Genomic DNA, 27,665 nt, shown 5'->3' with positions numbered 1-27,665 from the left:
GGAAGTCTTTAGGAGGTGGTGTAAGAGTCAGAAGCTGTCCTCCTCCAGTACCTCTATAGTGAATATTGCCGATTTCCTCCTCTTTCTGAGAGAGGAATCACACCTATCTGTCTCAACAATAAAGGAATACAGAAGCATGCTGTCTTCAGTATTTAGGAATCGAGGGCTAGATATTGCTAGCAACAAAGATCTACACGATCTGATTAGATCCTTTGAGACTTCAAAGGCAGCTACTCCTAGAACACCTAGTTGGAATCTAGACGTGGTCCTGAAATTCCTTTCATCGGATAAATTCTAGCCTTTACATCTGGCTTCCTTCCGCGACGTCACTAGGAAATGCTTGTTCCTGGTGTCTCTCGCTACAGCCAAGAGGACGAGCGAATTGCACGCTCTGGATTCCACAGTGGGGTTCAAAGGAGATGCTGCCATCTGTTCTTTCCAGACAATGTTTCTGGCAAAGAACGAAAACCCGTCAAAACCTTGGCCCAGAAGTTTTGAGGTAAAAGGCCTGTCTAACCTCGTAGGCAGAGAGATAGAGAGGTCTCTCTGTCCAGTGAGAGCTCTTGAATATTATTTAGAGAGGAAGAGACAGATGGGAGCTTGTCAACAAGGTCTTTGGTGTGCGGTGAAGAACCCCAAAAGACTCATGTCCAAGAACGCCTTGGCTTTCTTTGTGAGAAGCGTTATTACGGACGCTCACAAGAACTGCTCGGAGGAATCCTTCGGTCTTCTAAAGGTCAAGACCCATGAGGTGAGAGCAGTAGCAACGTCTTTGGCGTTCCAAAAGAATATGTCTCTAAAAAATATCATTGAGACTACATATTGGAGGTGCAATTCAGTTTTTGCATCTCATTATCTGAAGGATGTGAGAGTGACCTATGAGAAGTGCTTCTCGCTAGGTCCATTTGTATCAGCAGATACAGTGCTGGGTCTTGGAGCAAAGACTGATCCTTAATTATTGTGTTTTTATCGTACATAAACCCTCTTGTCAGATATGTGCTTGGTTTTCTATTAGCAAGCTCACTGATGTCGCACGGGAGCATAGTGTCATTGCTGGTAGGGGATCAAGGGTATGTATGGCTAGTAGGGGAGTACAAAATTTTTTTTTTGTATATTTCGTAAATGAAAGTGTAATTATGTTTCGAGTTTTTGGTTGTTTGTAAGGAGTTCGGGGATAACTCCTTGCAATCTTAGAACTAACATGGATGTTAGGATCAGGTGATCGGGATCGGTGTTGTGCTCCTTGAACAAGGTGTATTGTCATGTTAGTGGAATAGCACCCAATGACAAAGGCCTTTAGGCTCTGCCGAGTAAGTGGATAAGACCCCATTGGCAGACCCACAAGAACTCTTAGCCGTAGATCAATATCTCGCTGAGGCTCTTGAGGCTAAGCAGACTCCAAGGCAGTAGCCGCGAAGTCTTCAGCCTAATAAGGTAGGAACCAAGGTTTATTAATACCTACAACATATGTTGTTTACCTGTCTATTTCAGTAGTTAGCTGTCTCTTACCCACCACCAATGGGTGCTAATCAGCTAAGTATATCTGGCAGGAAGTTGAATGTATAAAAATGATATTGTCATGTTACAATTAAAGTTTTATACATACTTACCTGACAGATATATACGATTAATGGCCCACCCAGCCTCCCCGCAGGAGACAGGTGGAAGAGAAGAATTCTGATTAGAAAACGGGAATGGTTCCTAGTCCTGCCACCCAGGGCAGGGCGGTAGATCACCTGACTTACCGGTAGCGTGTGCCGCGAAATTTGAAATTCTGTCGGAGACGACGGAGTCTATGGCTAAGTATATATCTGTCAGGTAAGTATGTATAAAACTTTATTGTAACATGACAATATCATATTCAAGATGGAAACGAACCAATCAATCCCGTCATCCGTTCCCCAGGAGATTGGATGATGTCCTTAGACCTGCAAGATGCCTATTTCCACATTCCTATTCATCACAGCTCAAAGAAGTACCTCAGGTTTGTGTTCGAGGGAAAGGTTTATCAATTTTGGGCTCTCTGCTTCGGTCTTTCGACAAGGCCTCAGGTTTTCACCAGAGTAATGGCTCCCATTGTAAAGTGTACCTCAAGAGACACTTGTGATGTCAACACCACATGCTGACCCAATGAAGTGTAATAGATATCAAACACCCATGACAGTGCTACATTTACTTGTTGAATGCCCAAATTAGACCCAACAAAGATCAATTTATCTACAGAATTCAAAAATGAAAAGTATTCTTGCTGAAAGCAAAGTTTTTTCAGTTAACATCATAAATTTTAAAAATAAAACTGGTTTCTTAAATAAAGTCTAAATTTTTTTTTTTCTCAGGATTAATCCCTGGGAACCAGCCCGAGTACTTAAGACTCAGAGATCTGGAAAAAATAAGCCCTGTTAATAATAATAATAATAATAATAGTACAAGAATTAGGAATTCTAGTAAACCATCAGAAGTCCCAGTTGATCCCCTCTCAGAGGATTCAATATTTTGGGATGGTAATAGTGTCTCAGGATTTTCAGGTTTTTCCGACTCCGAAAAAGAATAGAATCTTGCATAAAGAAGGTGCAGGAGATTCTTTCTCTGGAAGGATGCTCGACCAACAATTGGATGAACCTCCTTGGTTTCCTTTCGTTGATGGAACAGTTCGTACATCTGAGCAGACTAAATCTCAGACCCCTACAGTTCTTTGTAAAAATGAGCTGGAACAGGAAGATTCTTCCAGACTGGTATGTTTCCTGTGATGAGGCAAATAAAGGAGAATTTTCTCTGGTGGAATTCCAAGGGAGGAGATACTTAAGGAAAGTTTTCTGTTGAACCCAGACCTGAACTTCTCAGATGCGTCTGATCTGGAATGGGACATTTTTTAGAGAAGAGTGAGACGTCAGGGATATGGTTTCCAGAACAAAGGTCACTCCACATAAATGTGAAAGAACTCAAGGCTATTCATTTAGGCCTTCAGTCCTTCTCTCTAGAAGTAGAAAAGAAGACAATCTTAGTCCACTCGGACAATACGACAGCGCGTTCTTACATAGCGAAGCAAGGAGGGACTCGGTCTTTCTCCCTGTATGAAGTAGTGAGGGACCTTTTTTTATGGGCAGACTAGAACAACACCAGGATAATTACCAGGTTTATCGAAGGAAGGATCAATGTTTTAAGCAGATGAACTAAGCCGTCAGGGACAAGTCCTCTCGAAGGAATGGACCTTGGTTCCACTGGTTTGCTTAGATCTGTGGAAGCTTTTGGGGGAAAACCAATGATGGACCTTTTTGCCCATTCTCGGAACTATCGTCTTTCTCTGTATTGTTCGCCAGTATCAGATCCCAAGCCTGGTCAGTAGACACTTTCATCCTGGACTGGTCAAACAAAGTTCTATATTCCTTTCCCCCATTCAGTTTGATAAGACAGGTGTTGAACAATTTTATGTCTCCTCAGAACGTATCCCTAATTCTGATAGCGCTGTTCTGGCCGTCGAAGGAATGGTTCCCCAATGTCAGCACCCACCTAGTGGATTTCCCGAGGCTGCTTCCTCAAAAGAAGCAACTACTCAGACAACCTCACTTCCAAAGATTCCACCAAGGACTGTCATCTCTGGCCCTGACAAGCTTCAAACTGTCAAGAAACTGCATAGAAAGAAGGGCTTTTCTAAAGTGGCTGCAGAGGCGATTGCTAGATGCAGAAGGCAATCCTATCATGACATTTACAAAACAAGTGGAGAATGTTCTCCATGATATAAGGTGTTTATATTTTTTCGGGGAAGCCTAGAGGTACAATGTACCCGAGTACCCTCCAATCCTTTGGTAGGGTGGTGGTGGTATTTTGTTTTAAACATGTTTTGGAGATAGGTAACAAAGTTTTTCTCTGGTTTGTATTGGTATTGAACCCTGGGCAGGGGTGATTTACGGTATATCCTTTGTTGGCCATTGGAAATTGCCTTTGCCACAAGGGTCCCACTAAAGTAGTAGATGCTTATTAGCTTCACAGCTACATCTCTGCATGATAAGAAGAGTGACAACCAAAGGCAGCACTTTCCTGCATCAGCTCTCATATGATAAGGACAAAATTTTCCCTATCATTTTTCTAGTTAAAGTGTTTTAAGGTAGAAATATCCATGCATCCCACCATACCTCAATGTAGGAATCGGCTATATAATTACTGGTTACGTCCAATAATTAGAAATGACATTTTTATAATAATAAAATAAAGTTTTAATTATACTTACCCAGTAATTATATAATTGGAGTCCACCCTCTGACCCTTAGCATGATCTTTTCTTTTTAAAGGTATGGAACAAACTGAGCTCTTTGCCAAGTGGTTCCTCTCTTACCCAGAAAGTGGGCAGGGTCGTTGCTACCTAACCAAAACAGAACAGAAAATTAGCAAAACCCGCAAATTTCGGAAATGAAATGATGGGTGAGTGAAAATCTTCACTATATAATTACTTGGTAAGTGTAATTAATAATTTGTTCATGAAACTTACCTGTCAGATATATATATAGCTGTATTTTCTGCTGTATTTTCTGAAGTCCGACAGAATTTAAAAAACTTCCGACACACGCAGTGGTCGGCCAGGTGGTTAGTACCCATTCCCGCCGCTGGGAGGCGGGTATCAGGAACCATTCCCATTTTCTATTCATAATTTTTCTGTCGCCGGTGCTGAAAACACCTGTTTTCAGTACCTCCGTCTTAGGATTTTGGAAACTTCATTGCCGCTAAGTATCCTAATTGTCTTATTTGATTTTATTACTTGGATTTGTGGCTAGGCATACGCTATCTTAAATTGATTTGAATTTGATTCATTTTTGCATAAGATATCTGAATCTAGTTAGGCTAGTTTCAGAGGGTGTTGTCTGCAAAGATAGGGTGTGGCTACCGAAAGCTTCGGTAGATCCGCACTTGGTATGCACGAGGGGTTTGGGTCTTGCTTCTTTGTTGAGATTTGTCATGTAAGGAGTGTGAGACTCTGTCTATTCCGTAAGGAAGACGTATGATTCGTATGTACGCAATTAATCAGTAAACATGTCTAATTCTGTAAGGAAAAAGTATGATTCGTATGTACGCAATTAATCAGTAAACAAAAGTCAGGGTAGTGAACCTGCTAACCTTCCTGTAGACTTTATTTTGCCTAACCCTATAGTATGGCCGACGGGTTATGAATATGTCTGCGAGAGGTGATCGCTCTCCTTCATTGTTGTGCAAGAGTGCTACTTCTGTTATTGTTACTCCTAACCCTGTAATGTTGCCTTCGGGCCCTAAAAACAGTGTCTGTAGAGGTTATTGCCCTTTTCTCTTATACTCTTTCGTTTCGTAACTTAGAATCGAAAGTGCTTGCTTTAGAGAGCAATAGTGAAGTGGCTAAGTGCAGTGACAGTGCCCTTGTGTAGTGGAGGGTGCGTCAGATCGGCCTTATAACGCCTCTAGGTCTAGACCTCTGTCGGACTCCCAGGACCACAGGGAGAGGGCATGTCGAAAGCCGAAGGAGGGTTACGAGGAACCCCACCGATCTGGCGTGCCTTCGGCAGTTTTCTGATGAAACAAAATCCCCAGAACTGCCACAAAAGTTTCGTGCACTGCACGAATCCTGAAGGATTGCTTCTCGTCCTCCGAGGCGTCCTCCTCCCCGCGCAAGGGTTGGAGCTCTCGGAAGGACTCGCGCCCTCTAAGAAGCTTTGAGAGAAAGAGGACGCTTCACGTCCTCTCTCTCGTCAGGAGGGAACGTCAGATCCGCCCCCATAACGCCTCTAGGCCTGGACCTCTGTCGGACTCCCAGGACTAGGGGAGGGAGAGGCATGTCGAAAGCCGAAGGAGGGTTACGGGGAACCCACATCGATCTGGCGTCCCTTCGGTAGGACCTGTTGACGTTTCCCAGGCTGCGGAAGATCGTGCACGTGCACGAATCTCGAAGGACTCGCGCCCTCTAAGTAGAAGCTTTATAGAAGAGGACGCTTCACGTCCCCTCACTCTCTCGTTATGCGTTTCAGTGAGAAGTAAGAAGGCGAAACGTTGCCTGATCACGTGTACGTCTTTCCACCGAGAAATATATAAAAAAGAAGGCAGTTTCTCTCACTTGTTTTGATGCCGGTCAGGAGCGTGACGATTTTCTGCACGCTTCTTTTGACGCTCGGCTTGAACGGACGCTCGGATGGACGCCAGGCGCGCGCCAGTGGACCGCCGAGCGCGGCCAGGACGCCGAGCGTCCTCGCAAATGGACGCCGAGCGCGCGCCAGCGCACACCAGGTTTGTCTCCTGGCTGAACGTTTCTGTTGAACTCTTCAGACTTCAAGCTCTTGTTTAAGATTTGAGCCTCAAGAATGTGAAAGTAAGCAGTGTCTTCGGAGGAAGCTTAAAGTGAACAGACAACTTCGTTTTCGAACCCAGCAAGACCATCGGGTTTCGTGAATTCAAGAGGTCTCTGTCAATATTATATTGCTTTTCGCAAAGGTGGATGGAGTTAAGGAAAGCTCAAGGGAAGATCTCGTTTTTTTCTACCGCAGTCAAGACTTTGCGATAAGGCAGTTACGGGTTATGTAAAGGCTCGACGTCTCGGCGACGTTCAGTAGGATTCTTGCAAAGGCATTCATCAAAAGGACGCTTTTCAGGAAAGCGCAAGACAGGACTTCCTTTGCCACCTTTGCCATACTGCCAATAAATTTTAAGCTTTAGCAGGCATTAGTTGTGATACGGGAGAGGAAGCTGGTTGGAGAGTTTCTTCCTCTTACCCAGGATGAATAATTTTGCAAGCTTTTTAGCCCCATCTGAAAGGGTTTTTCAGATGATAGATTTTGTTAGTTTCTAATCGGGACTACGCTGCCGAATTGAACATCGTCGTTCTACCTGCCGTAAGCCCTGTCTCTTAACAGGATTCTTGCCCCTTTCTCGTTTGAGACGGGAATCGAAAAATAAAATGCTCGACTTCCTGGATTACGTTTTGTCAATTCAGTGACTTTCCCCCATTGACAATCATACTATCGTTTTGTCCAGTAAGTGGGTATCCCCTCATTGACAAAATATCTCTTTGTCCCGTAAATGGGTTAGTTCTCATTGACAAACATCTCTTTAACTTGATATTGCGTAAGCGAATAAGCTCTTATTGACAAGATTCGGAAGAGCTCTCATTCGTCATTCGCAGACTCGTACAAGAAATAGACTTGTAGACTACGTCAATGAACGCTTATGTCCAATAACATAAGAAGCTTGTGCTGTTTGCTTCGATTCTCTAAGTTTTGTTCATGAAACTTGCCTGTCAGATATATGTAGCTGTATTTCCGAATTCAGCTATATATATGTCTGCCAGGTAAGTATGAACAAACTTTATTGTGATATAATAAAATATTTTGCCTTGCGTTATTTTTCTACTGGTTGGTTCAAGTCATACACGCTTGCTGTAGTTACCTCTTCGGATGGCAACCGAGAGGTCTATTGTCCATTATTTTAAGGACATTAATCGTTTACTCCCTGCAGCCTTCCAGGAGTTTCCGATTTATCTTTTACCGTTGTATGGTAGTGTTCTGACGACACAAACGCATCTATATATTTAGCGTTTTGTTTCGCTTAAATATACCAGCTTGAGAGTCTTTTTGCTCAAAAAATAACAGACCTATTTCTTCGTAGAATAGGGTAGATGGCAACCCAGACATAAAGTTAAGAGACGACGTTCGTAAGCTGCTGGCTGCTTGCTGTCTGACTGTCCAACCGTTCCAACCGAGCCAGTAACAGATCGTGCGCTGTCATGCGCGGTAGGTTACGTCTCTCTCTCCTGCGGGATTGACTGACTAACCGTATCTCTGTGCTGGCGGTTACGTCTCTCCTGCGGGATTGACTGACTAACTGTATCTCTGTCCTACAATCACGGACTTTAGCCTAAGATTGAGGGGATTTCTTACGTGAATGAATAAACGTTGCATTCGTTTTGCCTTACTATGTTCAACAGAGTTATCTCAATCCTTTCGGTGCTCGTTACCGCACGGTATAGAACTACGAGTCTACCGCAACATTGCACTTTTATATGCTCTCCTGCTTAGGCAAAGCGCAGCCTTATAGGGAAGTAAGCATACTTGGGGAGGGAATGGATGAGCTTGCTGGGGACCATTTCCTTCCTGAAGAAGTTTGTTTCCCCGAATAGACTGCAATTCAGACCACAGTTTTTTCCTACCGGGAAACTGAAATATTATTCTAGATCTAGGAATTATTCTGAACATCTCAGTGCGTCATGATAGAAAGAAGGTGCCGGACATCTGGATAGTGTTTCAGATGTCCTAGATCTTAATCTGAAAGAAGTAAATGCAATTCGGTCCCACGTCCCTCCAGTCCTCGAAACAAGTTTTTTTTTTTTTGGAACCAGTGGTCCCCCAGATCAACTCGGATATTCCCCACAGCTCTCTCATATCTTAAGAAGTATCTTCTCTCGGTCCCTGCTCGAGTTTACGAGAAAGAGCCTATTATAACAACAGGCGTAGAATGTAACGATCCTCTAGAGGTTCGTTTACAGGATTGCAAAAGTCCGTACGAATCGTCTCGATCGACGGCAGCAACTTTTGACTTCCGAGTGGAATCTTTCTTTAGAAGTATGTTGAGAGTTGTGGAGACTTTAGGGACGCCCTTTCATTCTTCTCTTCGATATGTTGAGGACGAAGAGGCTTCTTCTTCTCTGCTCCCTTTTTCTCGATCCGGGATCGGTACCATTAAACGCCATCCTATGATATTAAACGGGGATGGATGTTTAGTCTCTTTTCCCCTTTTTCAATCGCTTAGGACTGTAATGAGGATTTATGACGTCACAGGGAGCGACAATGACGCTGATCGCCCCATGTTGGCCTTCAGGATCCTGGATTCACAGAGGCCACATCCTTCCTAGTTCACTTTCCAAGGACCTTTTCCGAGAGAGTCGGTCTACTCTAACTCGAAAGGTACCTATAACCTCTCCGCTCTGAGTCTGACAACGTTCAGACTATCGAGATGTTGACAGGAATAAGATTACCGTCTTCCATTTCCGTCTGAAGAATGGGATAAGCTGGCAGTCACAACTATTAAAGATACGCAAATATGTTGTTGACGGCTTTTGGGCTCAGAGATTTGCGTCTGTCAAACAACAAAGCCCTTCACGATCTTTGAGTTCTGTGGAATCTCGAAACTCGCTCACCCATCTACTTTTTGTCTCACCTGTTTTCTCGGAGTCAGACCACTCGTGCGAGATCAGGCGACATATAGTAGCCCTGAGTTTCTTGTTGACGAAGTCGGTTGCGTTTATACACCCCCGATGATCGTGTAACATGAGACCAGGTTGGACTGTCAGGCATTCTTCCTTCGGGACTGAATCGCCTTTTTGCTCCTTGCTCCTTTCTCCTGGCACCAGAAGCTCGAGTCAGGAGTTGATTCGCTGACGACGTTGGGTTGCGTTGATACACCCCCCAAGGTTTGCTTAGATTGAATCGCCCAGGCAGTCCAGACACTCATCCTTCAGCGAAGAATAGTGCCTTATGGTCTTCAGGGTACAGCCTTGCTGTCCTTGATTCGTCTGACTGGTCAACTGGTCGGTCACCTGACTTTAGTACAGACAGACTGACTGTGCATGTCCAGATCGAAGCTTTCAATATGGACTTAGACGTAGTCTGAAGTTCTTGATGTCAAAGCATTCGAACCTCTCCTACCTGTTAACTTCTTGCATGTGATCAGGAAGGCCTTCTTCTAACCACCCTAGATACGACAAAGAGGGTTAGTGAGATTTTAAGCCATCGTCACAAGTTTTGGCTTTAGAGAACACAAGGCGGTGTGCTCTCTAAGCCTTTCGTTGTGGCCTAAGAATGGAAACCCGTTTTGTCCTTGGCCAGGAGCTTGGAAGCAAGGATGGCACAAGTTAGTGGGCAGGAGCCAGAGAGAGTCCTGTGCCCTGTCAGGTCTCTCACGTTTTATCTACATAAAACTCAAGAAAGTCGAAGTCATTCGGGCAATCTGCAGTGTTCCGAAAAAGACCAGACTTGCCCATATCGAAGAACACCCTGGCTTTAGTGTTAAGGAGTTCTTTCAAAAAGGCTCCTTCATTGTGTTTGCACAAAGATTTGAAATCTTTTTATCTGAATGCTCACGAGGTGAGGGCGCGCCTCGAAGCATTTCAACAGAGCATGGCACTCAGCAACATCCTGAGTAACCATGTTTTAGCGAAGCAACTCTGTGTTCACTTCACACTCCCTGCGAGATGTGAAGATGGCATATGAGATCTGCTGCTCGCTAGGGCCATACGTGTCTGCCAGAACACAATCTTGGGGGCAAGAAGTACCACTCATCCTATCCTGTAGAAAATGGTTAGGAAGAGCTCTTAATTTAGTTGTTGAGTCGCCGACAACGGCGACTTCTTAACTCTTAAGCCTTAGTTAACACACTTTAACTTTGGCTAGGTTGGTCAGGTGGTGATATATATAATTATATATATATATTTATTTTACTTCTTAGCCCTCATGGTATGGTCAATATGGTCAAGTCACATTGTGGTCACGCCCCCGTTGACAGATCATCTGGAGTGCACCAGCTTTTTAGGTCTCTACCTCGCTGGCAACTCTAGTAAAGCAGAAGCAGACTTGGGTGACAGTAATCACGAAGTCGGCTATGCTAACAGGTGGAACCAAGATGTAAATCATCTGCATGCATTTGTTTCCCAAAATCCTTCTATTCTGTCCCTTCCCACCTCCAACGGTGGGATTCAGCTATATATATATCTGACAGGTAAGTTTCATGAACAAAATGATATTGTTATGATACAATAAAGTTTGTTCATACTTACCTGGCAGATATATATAATCAAGTACCCACCCACCTCCCCTCAGGGGACAGTGGAAATAAAAATTATGAATAGAAAATGGGAATGGTTCCTGATACCCGCCTCCCAGCGGCGGGAATGGGTACTAACCACCTGGCCGACCACTGCGTGTGTCGGAAGTTTTTTAAATTCTGTTGGACTTCAGAAAATACAGCTATATATATATCTGCCAGGTAAGTATGAACAAACTTTATTGTATCATAACAATATCATTTTTACTTTATTATAAAAATGTAATTTTTTTTGGCTTTTCCATCCCCCAAAAGAATCTAATACAGTGAACCCCCCTGTATTCGTGGACTCAAGATTCCAGGACTCACATATTTGAGAATTCCTGTACGTTCCTTATTTGCGGGACAGCTGCCTATTTGCAGTAGTATTTGTCTATGAGAAATATCCACAACTTATTGTATTTTCATATAAATTTAATCATAAAATCCACTTTTTGTGATACAACTATTTAAAAAACCAGGTATAAACATTTTTAGTGGGTTTTTCTTGAGTTTTAACTAACAAAATAGGCAGTTTTAAGCATTTTTATAGAGGTTCCACGTATTCATGGATTCTAAGCTATTTGGGGGGGGGGAGGGGGGGGGGGGGGGGGGGGGGGGGCTGGGGGGGGGGGGGGGCATTACTATCTACAGACAGTCTAGAGCTTTCTCTCTCTCTTCCGTTTTGCTCAGCCATCAAACAGTTTGTGAAATACGGCAGGCTGCAAATGAGAGCCCCTCAGTTCTTCCTTAGAGCAAATTGGAACAGGACAACCAAACCAGACTGTGGTGTTTCCATAACAACAGAGATAAAGTCAGACCTGCAATAGTGGACTTCAGAAGAAAGACTTTCGGAGGGAAAGTTGCTGCTCCCTGTGAGCCCTGACTTAGGATTCTTTTCAGATGCCTCAGATCTGGGTTGGGGAGCCCTTCTGAGGAACATGGAAGCTTTCTGGAACTTCATCTCCAGAACAACTGAACATGCACATCAATGTCAAGGAATTGACAGCCATTGGTTTGGATCTAATGTTGTTTTCGGAAGTAGTCTCCGATAAAACCGTAATGGTGCACTTGGACAACACCACTGCTCTTTCCTACATCAGGCAACAAAGAAGGACCCATTCTTTCTCCCTCTGCGAAGTGACAAGGGAACTCCTCGTTTGGGCAGACCAGAAGTATGTGAGACTCGTCACCCGTTCCATTCAAGGGAAAATGAATGTGTTGGCGGACAAACTGAGTTTTGGTCAATGGGTCCTTCCCACAGAATGGACCTTGGACTCCATGGTCTGCAATTCCCCTTGGAAGCAGTAGGAGAGACCATCATCGCCTTCCTCTTGTTTGTTCTCCAGTCCTGGATCTTGTGGGATGGGTGACAGATGCCATGCTTCTAAATTGGTCAGATCTAGATTTGACACTTTTCCGCTGATTATCATGTAAGGGAAGTGCTCAAAAGTTTAAATCCCATCACAGTGTGACCTTGGTAGCTCCGTTTTGGCCTCTCCAGGAGTGGTTCTTGGACCTACTGAGAGTTTTAGTGGTGGTCTTGCCAAGTCTACCAATCCAAGTGGGCAGTCTTCCGTCAGTGGTGTAGCAGTCATAACTTGTTTGCTAAAACTTCTATAGTTCAGATAGTGGACTTCCTCCTATTCCTGAGGACTGCCAAAGGGCTCTTTGCTTTCACCATCAGAGGATATAGAGCAATGCTGGGGTCTCTTTTTAAACATAGGGTCTAGATTTGGCTCCTAACCAAGATCTTACCGATCTCATTAAGTCCTTTGAAATTTCCCAGCAGACGAGCTGATTCCATATCTCTGAATTTGGATGTATGTAGTTCTTAAGTGGTTAACGGGCCATGCTTTTCAGCCTCTCCATTCCATGTCTCTTAAGAACTTGACCAAGAAAACTTTCTTCCTTGTAGCCTTGGCTACTGCCAAAAGAGTGAGTGAACTACAGGCCATAGACAAGTGAATTGGTTTCGCCCAGGGAGACGCAGTCTGTACCTTATGCTAAGTTTTCTGTCCAAGAACGAGACACCATCCAGCTCCTGGCTACACTCATTCACCATTAAGAATCTTATGGTCATCCCCAGTACAGAAGAGGAGCAGAGGGCCCTTTGCCCTGTTAAGGCCCATAGGTATTACATGGCCAGAACCAAGAGAGTCAGTCACTTTCAGTAATCTCTGGTGCTCTTGTCAAGAATCCCTCATGACCCCTTTCAAAACATGCAGTCATTTTTTTTCTTAAGGACTTCATTACAGTCGCACTCACAAATTCAGGAGGATGTCCTGTCTGCCTTTAGCCCTTGTTGGATGGACATACTCACATCGAGCAGCAATGACAGGTTTTGGGTGGTGGATGGAGTGACTCATAGTAATAATATTACACTCCATCGATTTTCAAACATCTAACTCACCTGGTAGTTATATATATAGCTTACGTCCCTGACGTCACGGCAGAATTTCAAAACTCGCGGCAATCGCCGATTGGGTAGTCAGGTGCACCACCTGTGCGCCCTCTACCAGGTACGTAGCACCATACCAACTATTCCTCAGATCTTCCCTGCCGCCGCTACGGTGACATCGTTGGAACTTCGCTCGTTATAGCCCGTGTCTTTTGCAGTATTATTTGGTGAAGTACACTTTGGCTTTGGCTTTCGCTTGATTGGATTTTGATTTCGTTTCGATATTGTTGGTTTGACCTTTGCTTGTTTTTGATCTCTCTTTTTGATTTATCATCATGTCTGATTCTGCTTCAAGTTTGAGAATGTGTGTGAAAGGTTGCAAGACTAGACTTGCTAAATCCTCTTTAGATCCTCATTCTATTTGTAGTAAATGCAGAGGAAAAGTTTGTGAGATAGGTAATAGATGTGATGAATGTGTGGGCTTGCCTGAGACTGAATGGATTGAATATTACCGCTATGTGCGTAAATTAGAGAAGGATAGGATAAGGAGAGCGAAGAAGACCTTGTCTCGCTCCTCCATAGACAGTCAAGGAATAGATAGTTCTCTATCCCTCGATAATCCTATTGATCCTCCTCCTGTTGTATCATTACCAAATCCAGTTTCAGAAACAGGTAAAAGTCCATCATTACAGGACATGATGACCGGCCATTCAAGCCCTTGGTCAACGGGTAGAATCCCTGGCACAAGACAGGGATAAATTATGGTCTAATATGAGAGATATTAAAGTGAATAGTGAAATTAGTGCAAGTGCAGTGGAGGGTGCGGCCGCTCGGACTTGTCGTGCTCCTTAGTCCTAGACCATCTTCCCAAGCTCACCAACCCCTGTGAGAAGGAAAGTCGACCGACGAAGGGAGGCGAGAGGTTTTAGCTCCCGAGCGGTCGTCCCCTCGAGCGTACCTGTAGACGATCCCCAGGACGCTCACCCTCGCTATAGGGAAAGGCGAGGTTAAAGTGTTTTCTTCGTCTTCTGACGACGCAGTACCCAGACGGGGCTGGCGTCAGACTTCTAAATCCAGACCCATTAAAAGGAAATCCCAGGACGCCGAGCGTCTTGATACTGGACGCCAGGACGATATACGTCAAGAGCGTCCAGGATGTAGTCATTGGAGCAGCCCCGAGCGCTTCCCTTCAGGCAAGGAAATATTGGAAAGGGGGAAACCTTCGGTGCAAACTGCAACTCCGGATCGTTTCTCTTTCGATTCCGATGCTTGCTCTCCTGCCAAATCAAGACGCATGATGTCGCACAAGCGGCCGTCGTCTTTGGCAGGAAGTAAGGAAGGATCGGACGAAGGGAGACTTTCGGTGCGTGCTACAACTCCTGTTCGCTTCCCTTTCGTCTCCGATGTTTGCTCTCCTACCAATATAAGACGTAAAGATACCGCACAGGCGGCGCGTCGTCTTTGGTAGGAGTAAAGGAAGCATCGGACGATGGATGCCTTCAGTGCATGCTCCTGCTCCTCCTTCGGATTGGCGTTCTTCAGGCCTTTCATCTCAAGACGAACAGAATGAAGAGAGAGAGATTGACTTTGCAACTTCTCTAGTCTGTTCCCAGCAGCAAGAAGCTCCACAGTTTTCCGTACTGCAAGATTTTAAGCAGAAACTCTCCTCTCTTATGCAGTCATATCAACCTGCTACTCTTACTGTTAAACGCCAGGACGAAAACGTTTTTAAAGCCCGACGACAGGACGAAAAACGTCTTGAAACAAGACGCCAGGATGAAAAACATCTTGAAGCAAGACAGCAGGACGATAAGCGTCTTGAAGCAAGACAGCCAGGACGAAAGAAGTCTTGAAGGAAGACACCAGGACGAAAAAACGTCTTGAAGCAAGACGCCAGGACGAAAAAACGTCTTGAAGCAAGACGCAAGGACGAAAACGTCTTGAAGCAAGACGCCAGGACGGAAGAAAAAACGTCTTGAAGCAAGACGCCAGGACGAAAATCGTCATGAGACAGGATGCCAGGACACTAGGCATCAAGGTACTGGACGAGAAGACTCCAGGCATCAAGAAACTGGACAGCAGGATGCACAAACGCAACATGACATCGCTACATCAGTTGTGTCTCAATCAGAAGAAAGGAATGAAGACATCCCCCATTCTCCTTTGATCAGATGCAAGTCGTTTCCGAGGAAGAATATCAAACACGATCTACAACCTTCAGCAGATCTTAAAAGGCTTATGAAAGTTTTTGCGGAACTTTTTCCAGAAAGTTTTGTGCCAGCTGCCCCTCGTTCTCCACCTTCAGAGTTCACTTTAGGGAAGGCTTCTAAAGATTCCGACTTTACGAAGATGGTATTATCGCGCTCTTCGAAAAGAACCTTGAAATTAATGAAGGAATGGATGGACTCTAAGAAAGACCAGGGAAAAACAGCTTTCTCATTTCCTCCGGCCAGATTAGCTTCCAGATCCAGCATCTGGTACGACACTGGAGAAGTCCTAGGTTTGGGAGTTTTTCCAGCTTCTTCCCTGGGACTTCTCTAGTCTTGTGGACTCTTCTCGTCAGACGGCCATGGGGAAGACGAAAGTGTTTTGGTCTTCCTCTGAAATGGACCACCTCCTCAAAGGGATTTTTAGAGCCTTCGAAGTCTTTAACTTCCTAGACTGGACTCTGGGTTCGTTGGGAAAGAAAATTGAAAACTTGAAGTCTACCAAAACGGAAGAACTCTTGTTCACCTTATGTCATGCATTGACAAAGCGCTTCGAGACGGGTCGAAAACGAGCTAGCAGCCCTTTTTCTCAGCTGGAATCTTGAAGAAAAGGGCCCAATTTTGTTCTTTTCTTTCGAGTGGAGTAACGCTCACTCAGAGAGCGGAACTGCTTTTCGCTCCCCTTTCGACTCATCTTTTTCCGCATAGTTTGGTAAAAGAAGTATCCTCAGCTCTGACTCAAAAAGCGACACAAGATCTGATGACTAAAGCAGCAAGGAGAGTTGTTCCGTCAAGTTTTGCAGGACAGAAACTTAAAGAAACCACTCCTCTACCACGTAGTTCTCGGCCCTTTCGAGTAGATCCCTCAGGAGAGGGGAATGCAAGACCTATTACAAAAAACTCCAAGAAAAGAGGCTTCAGAGGAGGAAGTAATAAAGTCTGACAAAGTTCTTCTTCAGACAGTGGTAGGAGCCAGACTCAAAAATTTCTGGCAAACATGGGAGAAAAAGGGAGCAGATCCTTGGTCTATTCAGCTTCTCAAAGAAGGATACAAGATCCCTTTCTGGAAAAAACCCCCCTTAGCAAGAAAGACCGATCGATCTGTCAGCCAAGTACAGAGAGGAGTCCAAGACTCTAGCGATACAACAAGAGGTTTCTATGCTAATTCAGAAGGAAGCAATAGAAAGAGTTCAGAACCTGGAATCTCCGGGGTTTTACAATCGATTATTCCTGGTCCCCAAGAACTCGGGCGGATGGAGACCGATTTTGGACGTGAGTTCCCTGAATTTTTTCGTGAAGAAAACAAAATTCACTATGGAGACAACGAAATCAGTTCTTGCTGCAGTCAGACGAGACGACTGGATGGTTTCGTTGGATCTCCAGGATGCTTATTTTCACGTCCCGATCCACCCAAACTCCAGAAAGTACCTAAGATTTGTTTACAAGACAGAAACATTTCAATTCCGAGCTCTTTGTTTCGGTCTAAATACCGCACCTCAAATTTTCACAAAACTTATGAGCAACGTAGCAGCAATGCTACACAAGAAACGCATCAGAGCCTCATTGTATCTGGACGATTGGCTCTCAGAGCCCATTCCTACGCCAACTGTCTGGAGAATCTTCAGAAAACAATTCGATTATCAGAAGACCTAGGCCTTCTGATAAACCACCAGAAATCCCAAAACTGATCCCATCCCAGGAAATCTTGTACTGGGGGATGAGGATTCAGAGTCAGGTTTTTCGGGCTTTTCCGTCCACATTGAGAACGGAACAAGCTTTAGAGAAAATAAGAAACTTCCTAAAGAAACAGAAGTGCTCTGCGAGGGAATGGATGAGTCCTGCTGGGGACCTTTTCCTCGCTAGAACAGTTTGTCTCCTTGGGAAGACTGAACCTACGCCCTCTGCAGTTTCATCTAAATCAGCATTGGACAAGAAGAAGACACTAGAGTCAATGTGTATTCCTGTTTCGAACGACATGAAACACTATCTACAGTGGTGGAACGATCCCGTCAAGCTCCAGGAAGGCCTCTCCCTAGAGCAGAGGAACCCAGACCTTAGTGTTGTTTTACCGACGCCTAGGGACTCGGGCTGGGGAGCAACACTGGGGAAGTTAGAAGTCTCGGGCTTCTGGAACAAGGAGCAAGTAAAGTTCCACATCAATCTGAAAGAATTGACTGCAGTTTTCCTAGCTCTCAAGGAATTAGAGAGCGTAGCCCGGAACAAAGTGGTACAGGTCAACTCCGACAACACAACGGCGTTGGCCTACATCAGCAAACAAGGCGGGACTCACTCAGTCTCTCTATACAGAGCAGCAAGAGAACTGCTCCTCTGGACAAAAGGAAAAAACGTGATTCTGGTAACACGCTTCATTCAGGGAGAAAAGAATGTGAGAGCAGACATTCCTGAGCAGAAAACATCAACTCTTGACAACAGAATGGACTCTCCATCAGGAAGTTTGCAAGAGTCTATGGCGAATCTGGGGGCGCCTTGCATAGATCTCTTTGCAACAGCGCAGACAAGACGGATGGAGACTTACTGTTCTCCAGTCCCAGACCCGAAGCAATCCACATAGATGCGTTCCTTCTGAATTGGACACATCTAGACGTGTACGCCTTTCCCCCATTCAAAGTGGTCACAGAGTGTTACAAAAGTTTGTGGCTCACGAAGGAAACCAGGATGACTCTAGTGGCACCACTGGCCGACAAGAGAATGGTTCACAGAGGTACTGGAATGGATGGTGGACACCCCAAGAAGCCTTCCGTTAAGAGTAGATCTACTCAAACAGCCCCACTTGAAAGGTATCACCAAAACCTCCAAGCTCTTCAGCTAACTGCCTTCAGACTATCGAAAAACTCACAAGAGCTAGAGGATTTTCGAGGGAGGCAGCGAGTGCAATTGCAAGAGCAAGGAGGTCTTCAACCATTAAGGTATACCAATCGAAGTGGGGAGACTTTTAGAGGATGGTGCAGGGACAACTCTATTTCCTCTTCCAGTACTCTGTGACTACACTCAGATAGCAGATTTTCTGCTATACCTCAAGAAGAGACGTAAACTTTTTCTGCTTCTACTATCAAGGGTTATAGGAGCATGCTAGCAGCTGTCTTCAGGCATAGAAACCTTAATCTATCTGATAATAAGGATCTACAAGATCTTCTTAGATCCTTCGAGACAACTAAGGAAAGAATACAATCCTCAACATCTTGGAATTTGGATGTAGTCCTCAAGTTTCTCATGAGTGACAGGTTCGAACCCTTACAGGAAACATCCCTTAAGGACCTCACCATGAAAACTCTCTTCCTGATTAGCCTAGCAACAGCAAAGAGGGTCAGCGAAATCCATGCCTTCAGCAAAACTGTAGGTTTCAGACAGGGCAAAGCCCATCTGCTCGCTACAGTTGGGATTCCTAGCCAAAAACGAACGCCCCTCTCAACCCTGGCCCAAGTCATTCGAAATTACCGAACCTCTCGGATCTCACTGGGTGAGGAAGTAGAGAGAGTTCTTTGTCCGGTAAGGTCTCTGAGGCATTACTTGGAGAGACCGAGACAAATACGTGGCACTTCAGAAGGGCTTTGGTGTTCGGTCAAGAAACCCTCTCTGCAAATGTCGAAGAATGCGCTATCCTTTTTTATAAGGCAATTAATTAGGGAAGCGCATTCAGCATGTACTGAAGCAGATATGAAGCTACTTAAAGTTAAGACTCACGAGGTTAGAGCTGTAGCAACCTCGGTAGCATTTAAACAAAATAGATCTCTTCAGAATATCCTGGACGCAACATTCTGGAGGAGCAAGTCAGTTTTTGCGTCTCACTATCTACGCAAGTGCAAACTTTGTATGAAGACTGCTACACACTGGGTCCGTTTGTAGCAGCTCTTTCAGTAGTGGGGAAAAGGGTCTACCCCTTAAAACCCATAATCCAATACTCTTTTTTTCTTCTCTTGGAACTATTGAAAAGTTATGGTGTTTGTGGGGGTTTGGGGGTGGAGGAGACTGGATGCAGTCTTCCACAATCATTGATCTTTAGTCAGGTGATCAAATTGTTCCTTAGTAGTGCCCGGAACAAGAGTATTGTAGGGAGTCTAGTCACATAGAGGTTTGACCGGTTGACAGTCTCCAAGAGGTCTTCAGCCCCCTGGGTGGATCGCTGGACCTCATAAGGAAAGCAGACACAATGAGACAGGATATCATTAAAGTCAGCTTCCTTAACAGGTACGAACCGTAAGTTTGTTTTTATTAACACTTATGTCCAATTACCAACGATGTGATACTGTTTCTGACCCTCCACCAAAGGTGTTAATCAGCTATATATCTAACTAACCAGGTGAGTTAGATGCTTTGAAATGTTATTTTCATGATAAAATAAATTTTTGAACATACTCACCTGGTAGTTATATATAATTAAATTCCCACCCTCCTCCCCTCTAGAAACTATGGGCATGGAAGATCTGAGGAATAGTTGGTATGGTGCTACGTACCTGGTAGAGGGCGCACAGGTGGTGCACCTGACTACCCAATCGGCGATTGCCGCGAGTTTTGAAATTCTGCCGTGACGTCAGGGACGTAAGCTATATATATAACTACCAGGTGAGTATGTTCAAAAATTTATTTTATCATGAAAATAACATTTTGGGGGAATCTGGTGGGAAAGAGGTGCCATTACTTCTATAAACCATAAATTCACTAATGGCAACTTTAAGACTGGTTAATAAGAGAGACTTGACAGCTCAGGGCTTAGTTGTGATCTTGACTTCGAAGGGATTGTAGTGCCTCTCTGTCTTTCATATTTTTTTTTTTTTTTTTTTTTTTTTTTTTTTTGTAAACTTGCTCATAAATATACCAAGGTGTTGATTTTAGTTCTTATCTTTTATGATAGTATGTCAGATATAAATAATTTTGCAAAGAAATATTAGAAAAAAACATGTATAAATCCAAAAAAGTTAGTACATCTTTGTTCTCAGTAAATTTATGTAAATATTTTACAACAAATACGCTCAAATTTGTTAATTTTATTTTTTATCTGTTTTGATATTGTGTGAGCTATAATTACAACTTTAGTATATAATGAAATATTTATTTATTAGAAAAATCATGAATAACTTTGTAAAATTTATGATTATTTTCTGAAAGAGGCTTCACAAGGGGTAAATATATAGTCATTTTCAACTTCTTGCAGAAGGTAGGGAATATTTTTTTGGATTTTTTTTTTCTTACACCATGTGCATTTGCATATCTTCCTCTTTACATTGAGGTGTTTTTTTTTCTTAAATTGGCCAACCTCTTAAGTTATACTGGCCTGGGGTGCTGCATATTGATTTATTACCCTGTCCAATAAGGGTCTAGGAGAGAGCACAAGAGGTTAGAGCGGTTGCCACCTAGTTTGCTTTCAGGCATAATATGTCGCTTTCAGCAACCCTTCAGTCAACTTACTAGGAGTGTAAATCCATTTTCACCATGTACTATTTGTAAAGAAGTAGAGACAGTCTTTGAAAATTACAGTACCTTTGGTCTGTTATCAGTGGCTGGCATGGTATCGCAAGAAGAAGCGAAGGAAGTATTCCTTCTTATTCTTATCTCTTAGCCTTGAATTAGTATGTCAAATCATTGGGGAGGGGGGTGGGGTGCATTGTACCTGGAGTACCCACCAATCCTTAGTGGTTGGGTGATGGTTTTCAACTTTGTTGCAGTGTAGGTGATAGTATTGTTTGGTACTGTGACCAGGGCAAGGGCATCTGTTCGTATGCTTTGTGAGCAATTAGGATTGTCCCTGACTACAAAAAGCCCCCACTTCAAAGTATAGATGACTTGTGGCAATTCTGCTACATCACTACAGGCTAAGATGAGCACTGACCAGAAGTAATCACCTGCAGTAGTTCTCTTACCAGTTAAGGAAACAACAAGCTTTGTATCAATGCCAACTGAATTGTGTATTTCAAATTCATCTTCATGTCTGAATGTTTTCATGTATGACACTTACCTGGCAGGTATATATATAGCTGTATTTTCTGAAGTCCGACAGAATTTAAAAAACTTCCGACACACGCAGTGGTCGGCCAGGTGGTTAGTACCCATTCCCGCCGCTGGGAGGCGGGTATCAGGAACCATTCCCATTTTCTATTCATAAATTTTCTGTCGCCGGTGCTGAAAACACCTGTTTTCAGTACCTCCGGCTTAGGATTTTGGAAACTTCATTTACCGCTAAGTATCCTAATTGTCTTTTAATTTATTTACTTGGATTTGTGGCTAGGCATACGCTATCTTAAATTGATTTGAATTTGATTCATTTTTTCATAAGATATCTGAATCTAGTTAGGCTAGTTTCAGAGGGTGTTGTCTGCAAAGATAGGGTGTGGCTACCGAAAGCTTCGGTAGATCCGCACTTGGGGGGCGCAATTAATCAGTAAACATGTCTATTTTCGTAAGGAAAAAGTATGATTCGTATGTACGCAATTAATCAGTAAACGTGTCTAATTCCGTAAGGAAAAGTTTGTTTAGTATGTACGCAATTAATCAATTACGAAAGTCAGGGTAGTGAAACTGCTAACCTTCCGGTAGACTTTATTTTGCCTAACGCTGTAGTATGCCCTACGGGTTATGACTATGTCTGCGAGAGGTGATCGCTCTCCTTCATTGTTGTGAAGAGTTCTACTTCTGTTTTTGTTACGCCTAACCCTGTAATGTTGCCTTCGGGCCCTAAAACAGTGTCTGTAGAGGTTATTGCCCTTTCTCTTATACTATTTCGATTCGTAACTTAGAATCGAAAGTGCTTGCTTTAGAGAGCAATAGTGAAGTGGCTAAGTGCAGTGACAGTGCCCCTTGTGTAGTGGAGGGTGCGTCAGATCGGCCTTGGAACGCCTCTAGGTCTAGACCTCTGTCGAACTCCCAGAACCAAGGGAGAGGGCATGTCGAAAGCCGAAGGAGGGTTACAGGGAACCCCACCGATCTGGCGTGCCTTCGGCAGTTTCTGATGAAAATCCCCAGACTGCCAAAGTTCGTGCACATGCACGAATCCTGAAGGATTGCTTCTCGTCCTCCGAGGCGTCCTCCCCGCGCAAGGGTTGGAGCTCTCGGAAGGACTCGCGCCCTCTAAGAAGCTTTATAGAAGAGGACGCTTCACGTCCCCTCTCCCTCGTTATGTGTTTCAGTGAGAAGTAAGAAGGCGAAAGTTGCCTGATCACGTGTACGTCTTTCCACCGAGAAATATGAAAAAGAAGGCAGTTTCTCTCGCTTGTTTTGACGCCTGTCAGGAGCGTGACGCTTTTCTGCACGCTTATTTGGACGCTCGGCTTGAACAGGACGCTTGGATGGACGCCAGGCGCACACCAGTGGACGCCGAGCGTCCTCACCAGTGGCCGCCGAGCGCGCACCAGGACGCCGAGCGTCCTCGCCAGTGGACGCCGAGCGCGCACCAGAACACGCCAGGTTTGTCTCCTGGCTGAACGTTTCTGTTGAACTCTTCAAGCTCTTGTTTAAGATTTGAGCCTCAAGAAAGTGAACAGAACTTCGTCTTCGAAACCCAGCAAGACCTCGGGTTTCGTGAATTCAAGAGGTCTCTGTCAATATTATATTGCTTTTCGCAAAGGTGGATGGAGTTAAGGAAAGCTCAAGGGAAGATCTCGTTTTCTCTACCTCAGTCAAGACTTTGAGATAAGACAGTTACGGGTTATGTAAAGGCTCGACGTCCTGCACGTCAGGATTTTCGGCAACGTTCAGTAGGATTCTTGCAAAGGCACTCATCAAAAGGACGCTCTTCAGGAAAGCGCAAGACAGGACTTCCTTTGCCATACTGCCAATAAATTTAAAGCTTTTTAGACCATCTGAAAGGGTTTTTCAGATGATAGATTTTGTTAGTTTCTAGTCGAGACTTCCATGCCGAATTGAACATCGTCGTTCTACCTACCGTAAGCCCAGTCTCTTAACAGGATTCTTGTCCCTTCCTTGTTTGAGACGGGAATCGGAAAAATAAAATGCTCGACTTCCTGGATTACGTTTTGTCAATTCAGTGACTTTCCCCCATTGACAATATACTATCGTTTTGTCAAGTAAGTGGGGTCTCCCCATGACAAAATATCTCTCTGTACCGTTAATGGGTTAGTTCTCATTGACAAACATCTCATTAACTTGATATTGCGTATGCGAATAAGGACAAGGTTCGGAAGAGCTCTAATTCCTCATTCGCAGACTCGTACAAGAAATAGACTTGTAGACTACGTCAATGAACGCTTATGTCCAGTAACTTAAGAAGCTTGAGCTGTCTGCTTCGATTCTCTAAGTTTTGTTCATGAAACTTGCCTGTCAGTTATGTATGTAGCTGTATTTCCGAATTCAGCTATATATATGTCTGCCAGGTAAGTATGAAAAAACTTTATTGTGATATATCATTTTTTTTTTTTTTTTGCCTTGCGTTATTTTACTACTGGTTGGTTCAAGTCATATACGCTTGCTGTAGTTACCGCTTCGGAGGGCAACCGAGAGCTCTATTGGCTATTATTTTAAGGACATTTAATCGTTACTCCCTGCAGCCTTCCAGGAGTTTCCGATTTATCTTTTACCGATGTATGGTAGTGTTCTGACGACACAAACGCATCTATATATTTAGCGTTGTCGGTTGCGCTTAAATATACCAGTTTCAGAGTCTTTCTGCTCAAAAAATAACGGACCGATCTCTTCGTAGAATAGGGTAGCTGGCAACCCAGACATAAAGTTAGAGACGACGTTCGTAAGCTGCTGGCGGCTGCTGTCACGCTGTCTGACTCTGTCAGTCTGTCCTCCAGGCCATCCGAGCCAGTAACAGATCGTGCGCTGTCATGCGCGGTAGGTTACGTCTCTCTCTCCTGCGGGATTGACTGACTAACCTATCTCTGTGCTAGCGGTTGCGTCTCTCCTGCGGGATTGACTGACTAACTGTATCTCTGTCCTACAATCACGGACTTTAGCCTACGATTGAGGGGATTTCTTACGTGAATGAATAAACGTTGCATTCATTTTGCTTTTTACTATGTCACAGAGTTATCTCTTAATCCTTTCGGTGCTCGTTACCGCACGGTATAGAACTACGAGTCTACCGCAACATTGCACTTTTATATGCTCTCCTGCTTAGGCAACCGCAGCCTTATTAGGGAAGTAAGCATACTCGGGGAGGGAATGGATGAGCTTGCTGGGGACCATTTTCTTCCTGAAGAAGTTTGTTTCCCCGAATAGACTGCAATTCAGACCACAGTTTTTTTACTACCGGGAAACTGAAATATTATTCAAGATCTAGGAATGATTCTGAACATCTCTCAGTGCGTCTATCACCTGAGGTGATAGAAAGAAGGTGCCGGACATCTGGATAGGGTTTCAGATGTCCTGGATCTTAATCTGAAAGAAGTAAAAGCGATTCGGTAGTCCCTCCAGTCCTCAAAACGAGTTTTTGGGAACCAGTGGTCCAGATCAACTCGGATATTCCACAGCTCTCTCATATCTTAAGAAGTATCTTCTCTCGGTCCCTGTTCGAGTTTACGAGAAAGAGCCTATTATAACAACAGGCGTAGAATGTAACGACCCTCTAGAGGTTCGTTACAGGATTGCAAAAGTCCGTACGAATCGTCTCGATCGACGGCAGCAACTATAGATTACTAACATGCTAGGTATTTTAATTAAGTGGTGTTCTTTTTATGGTGGTCTGAGAGGGTTATTTCCTCTTCAGTCTGTGAAGTGTAGTGTGTTACGTTAGCTTTGTGTGTGGTTCAGGTGGTCTAACTTATCCTAGCATGAATGCCCCTGGTAAGAGAGGGCTAGGGTTTCCTGTCAACAAATTGGTCCCGTCCAGTTGTCAGACCCTTGTATTTAGCTTCATCAACTATTAGGTCATGTCCTGGTTGGGAGCTACTAAGGTTTAGCAGGCTAAGAGGCAGGATTTACGAAGTCAGCTACCTTAGCAGGTAAGGAATCTAAGAGTATTTGGGATTTATTTTAAATTTTAAAACTCTTACAATATTGCTGTCTTTGACCCACCTCCAAATGTGTCAATCAGCTATATATATACCTGCCAGGTAAGTGTCATACATGAAAATGATGTTATTATGATATAACAAAGTTTCATGTATACTTACCTGGCAGGTATATATAATTAAATTCCCACCCACCTCCCCTCAGGAGACAGGGTTCAGAGGAAAATCTGACGAAAATGGGAATGATTCCGAGCACCAGCGCCACGGCAACGTGGTGGAGATCACCTGAACTACCAGTGGTCTAGCGGTTGCCGAGAGTTTTGAAAATTCTGCCAGTGCGAACAGACAACAGAGAATGTTGTTTGACAGATTTGCATCTGTCAAACAACAAAGACCTTCACGATCATTGAGGTCTGTGGAATCTCGATTCTAGCTCACCATCTACTTTTTGTCTCGCCTGTTTTCTCGGAGTCAGACACTCGTGCGAGATCAGGCGACATATAGTAGCCCTGAGTTTCTTATTGACGAAGTCGATTGCGGACGACGTCGGGTTGCGTTGATACACCCCCCCAAGGTTTGCTTAGATTGAATCGCCCAGGCAGTCCAGACACTCATCCTTCAGCGAAGAATAGTGCCTTTTGGTCTTCAGGGTACAGCCTTGCTGTCCTTGATTCGTCTGACTGGTCAACTGGTCGGTCACCTGACGTTAGTACAGACTGTGCATTTCCGGATCGAAGCTTTCAATATGGAACTTAGACGTAGTCTGAAGTTCTTGATGTCAAAGCATTCGAACCTCTCCTGCCTGTTAACTTCTTGCATGTGATCAGGAAGGCCTTCTTCTAACCACCCTAGATACGACAAAGAGGGTTAGTGAGATTTTAAGCCATTGTCACAAGTTTTGGCTTTAGAGAACACAAGGCGGTGTGCTCTCTAAGCCTTTCGTTATGGCCTAAGAATGGAAACCCTTTTTGTCCTTGGGCCAGGAGCTTGGAAGCAAGGATGGCACAAGTTAGTGGGCAGGAGCCAGAGAGAGTCCTGTGCCCTGTCAGGTCTCTCAAGTTTTATCTACTTAAAATCAAGAAAGTCGAAGTCAGTCGGGCAATCTGCAGTGTTCCGAAAAAGACCAGACTTGCCCATATCGAAGTACACCCTGGTTTTAGGGTTAAGGAGTTCTTTCAAAAAATGCTCCTTCATTGTGTTTGCACAAAGATTTGGAATCTTTTTATCTGAATGCTCACGAGGTGAGGGCGCGGCCTCGGAAGCATTTCAACAGAGCATGGCACTCAGAACATCCTGAGTACCATGTTTTAGCGAAGCAACTCTGTGTTCACTTCACACTCCCTGCGAGATGTGAAGATGGCATATGAGATCTGCTGCTCGCTAGGGCTATACGTATCTGCAGACACAATCTTGGGGGCAAGAAGTACCACTCATCCTATCCTGTAGAAAATGGTTAGGAAGAGCTCTTAATTTAGTTGTTGAGTCGCTGACAACGGCGACTTCTTAACTCTTAAGCCTTAGTTAACACACATTAACTTTGGCTAGGTTGGTCAGGTGGTGATATATATAATTATATATATATATTTATTTTACTTCTTAGCCCTCATGGTATGGTCAATATGGTCAAGTCACATTGTGGTCACGCCCCCGTTGACAGATCATCTGGAGTGCACCAGCTTTATAGGTCTCTACCTCGCTGGCAACTCTAGTAAAGCAGAAGCAGACTTGGGTGACAGTAATCACGAAGTCGGCTATGCTAACAGGTGGAACCAAGATGTTAATCATCTGCATGCATTTGTTTCCCAAAATCCTTCTATTCTGTTCCTTCCCACCTCCAACGGTGGGGTTCAGCTATATATATATCTGACAGGTAAGTTCATGAGCAAAATGATATTGTTATGATACAATAAAGTTTGTTCATACTTAACTGGCAGATATATATATATTCAAGTACCCACCCACCTCCCCTCAGGGGACAGTGGAAATAAAAATTATGAATAGAAAATGGGAATGGTTCCTGATACCCGCCTCCCAGCGGCGGGAATGGGTACTAACCACCTGGCCGACCACTGCGTGTGTCGGAAGTTTTTTAAATTCTGTCGGACTTCAGAAAATACAGCTATATATATACCTGCCAGGTAAGTATACATGAAACTTTGTTATATCATAATAACATCATTTTTGGAATAGAATATGTCCTTATATCACTTGGTATGGTACTTCTATGAAAATGATGTTTTCATGATAGAATTACGATTCATGTATACTTGCCAAATAATTACAGAGCACTTCCTCCTCCTCTTTTATGGACATAAAAGCACAAAAGAA

At 44.0% G+C, this 27,665-nt stretch overlaps 1 protein-coding gene across 2 annotated transcripts in view; it reads left to right on the top strand.

Annotated features, from left to right (window-relative positions):
• Positions 1–27,665, top strand: part of LOC135203021 (ankyrin-3-like) — a 115,625-nt gene that overhangs the window by 23,366 nt on the left and 64,594 nt on the right. The gene's annotated exons all lie outside the window — the stretch shown is intronic.

This window comes from Macrobrachium nipponense, chromosome 33, assembly GCF_015104395.2.
Source record: "Macrobrachium nipponense isolate FS-2020 chromosome 33, ASM1510439v2, whole genome shotgun sequence".
In the NCBI taxonomy this organism is placed as follows: Eukaryota; Metazoa; Arthropoda; class Malacostraca; order Decapoda; family Palaemonidae; genus Macrobrachium; species Macrobrachium nipponense.
Note: the sequence above shows the minus strand (reverse complement) of the source record. Positions and strands in the feature narration are given on the sequence as shown.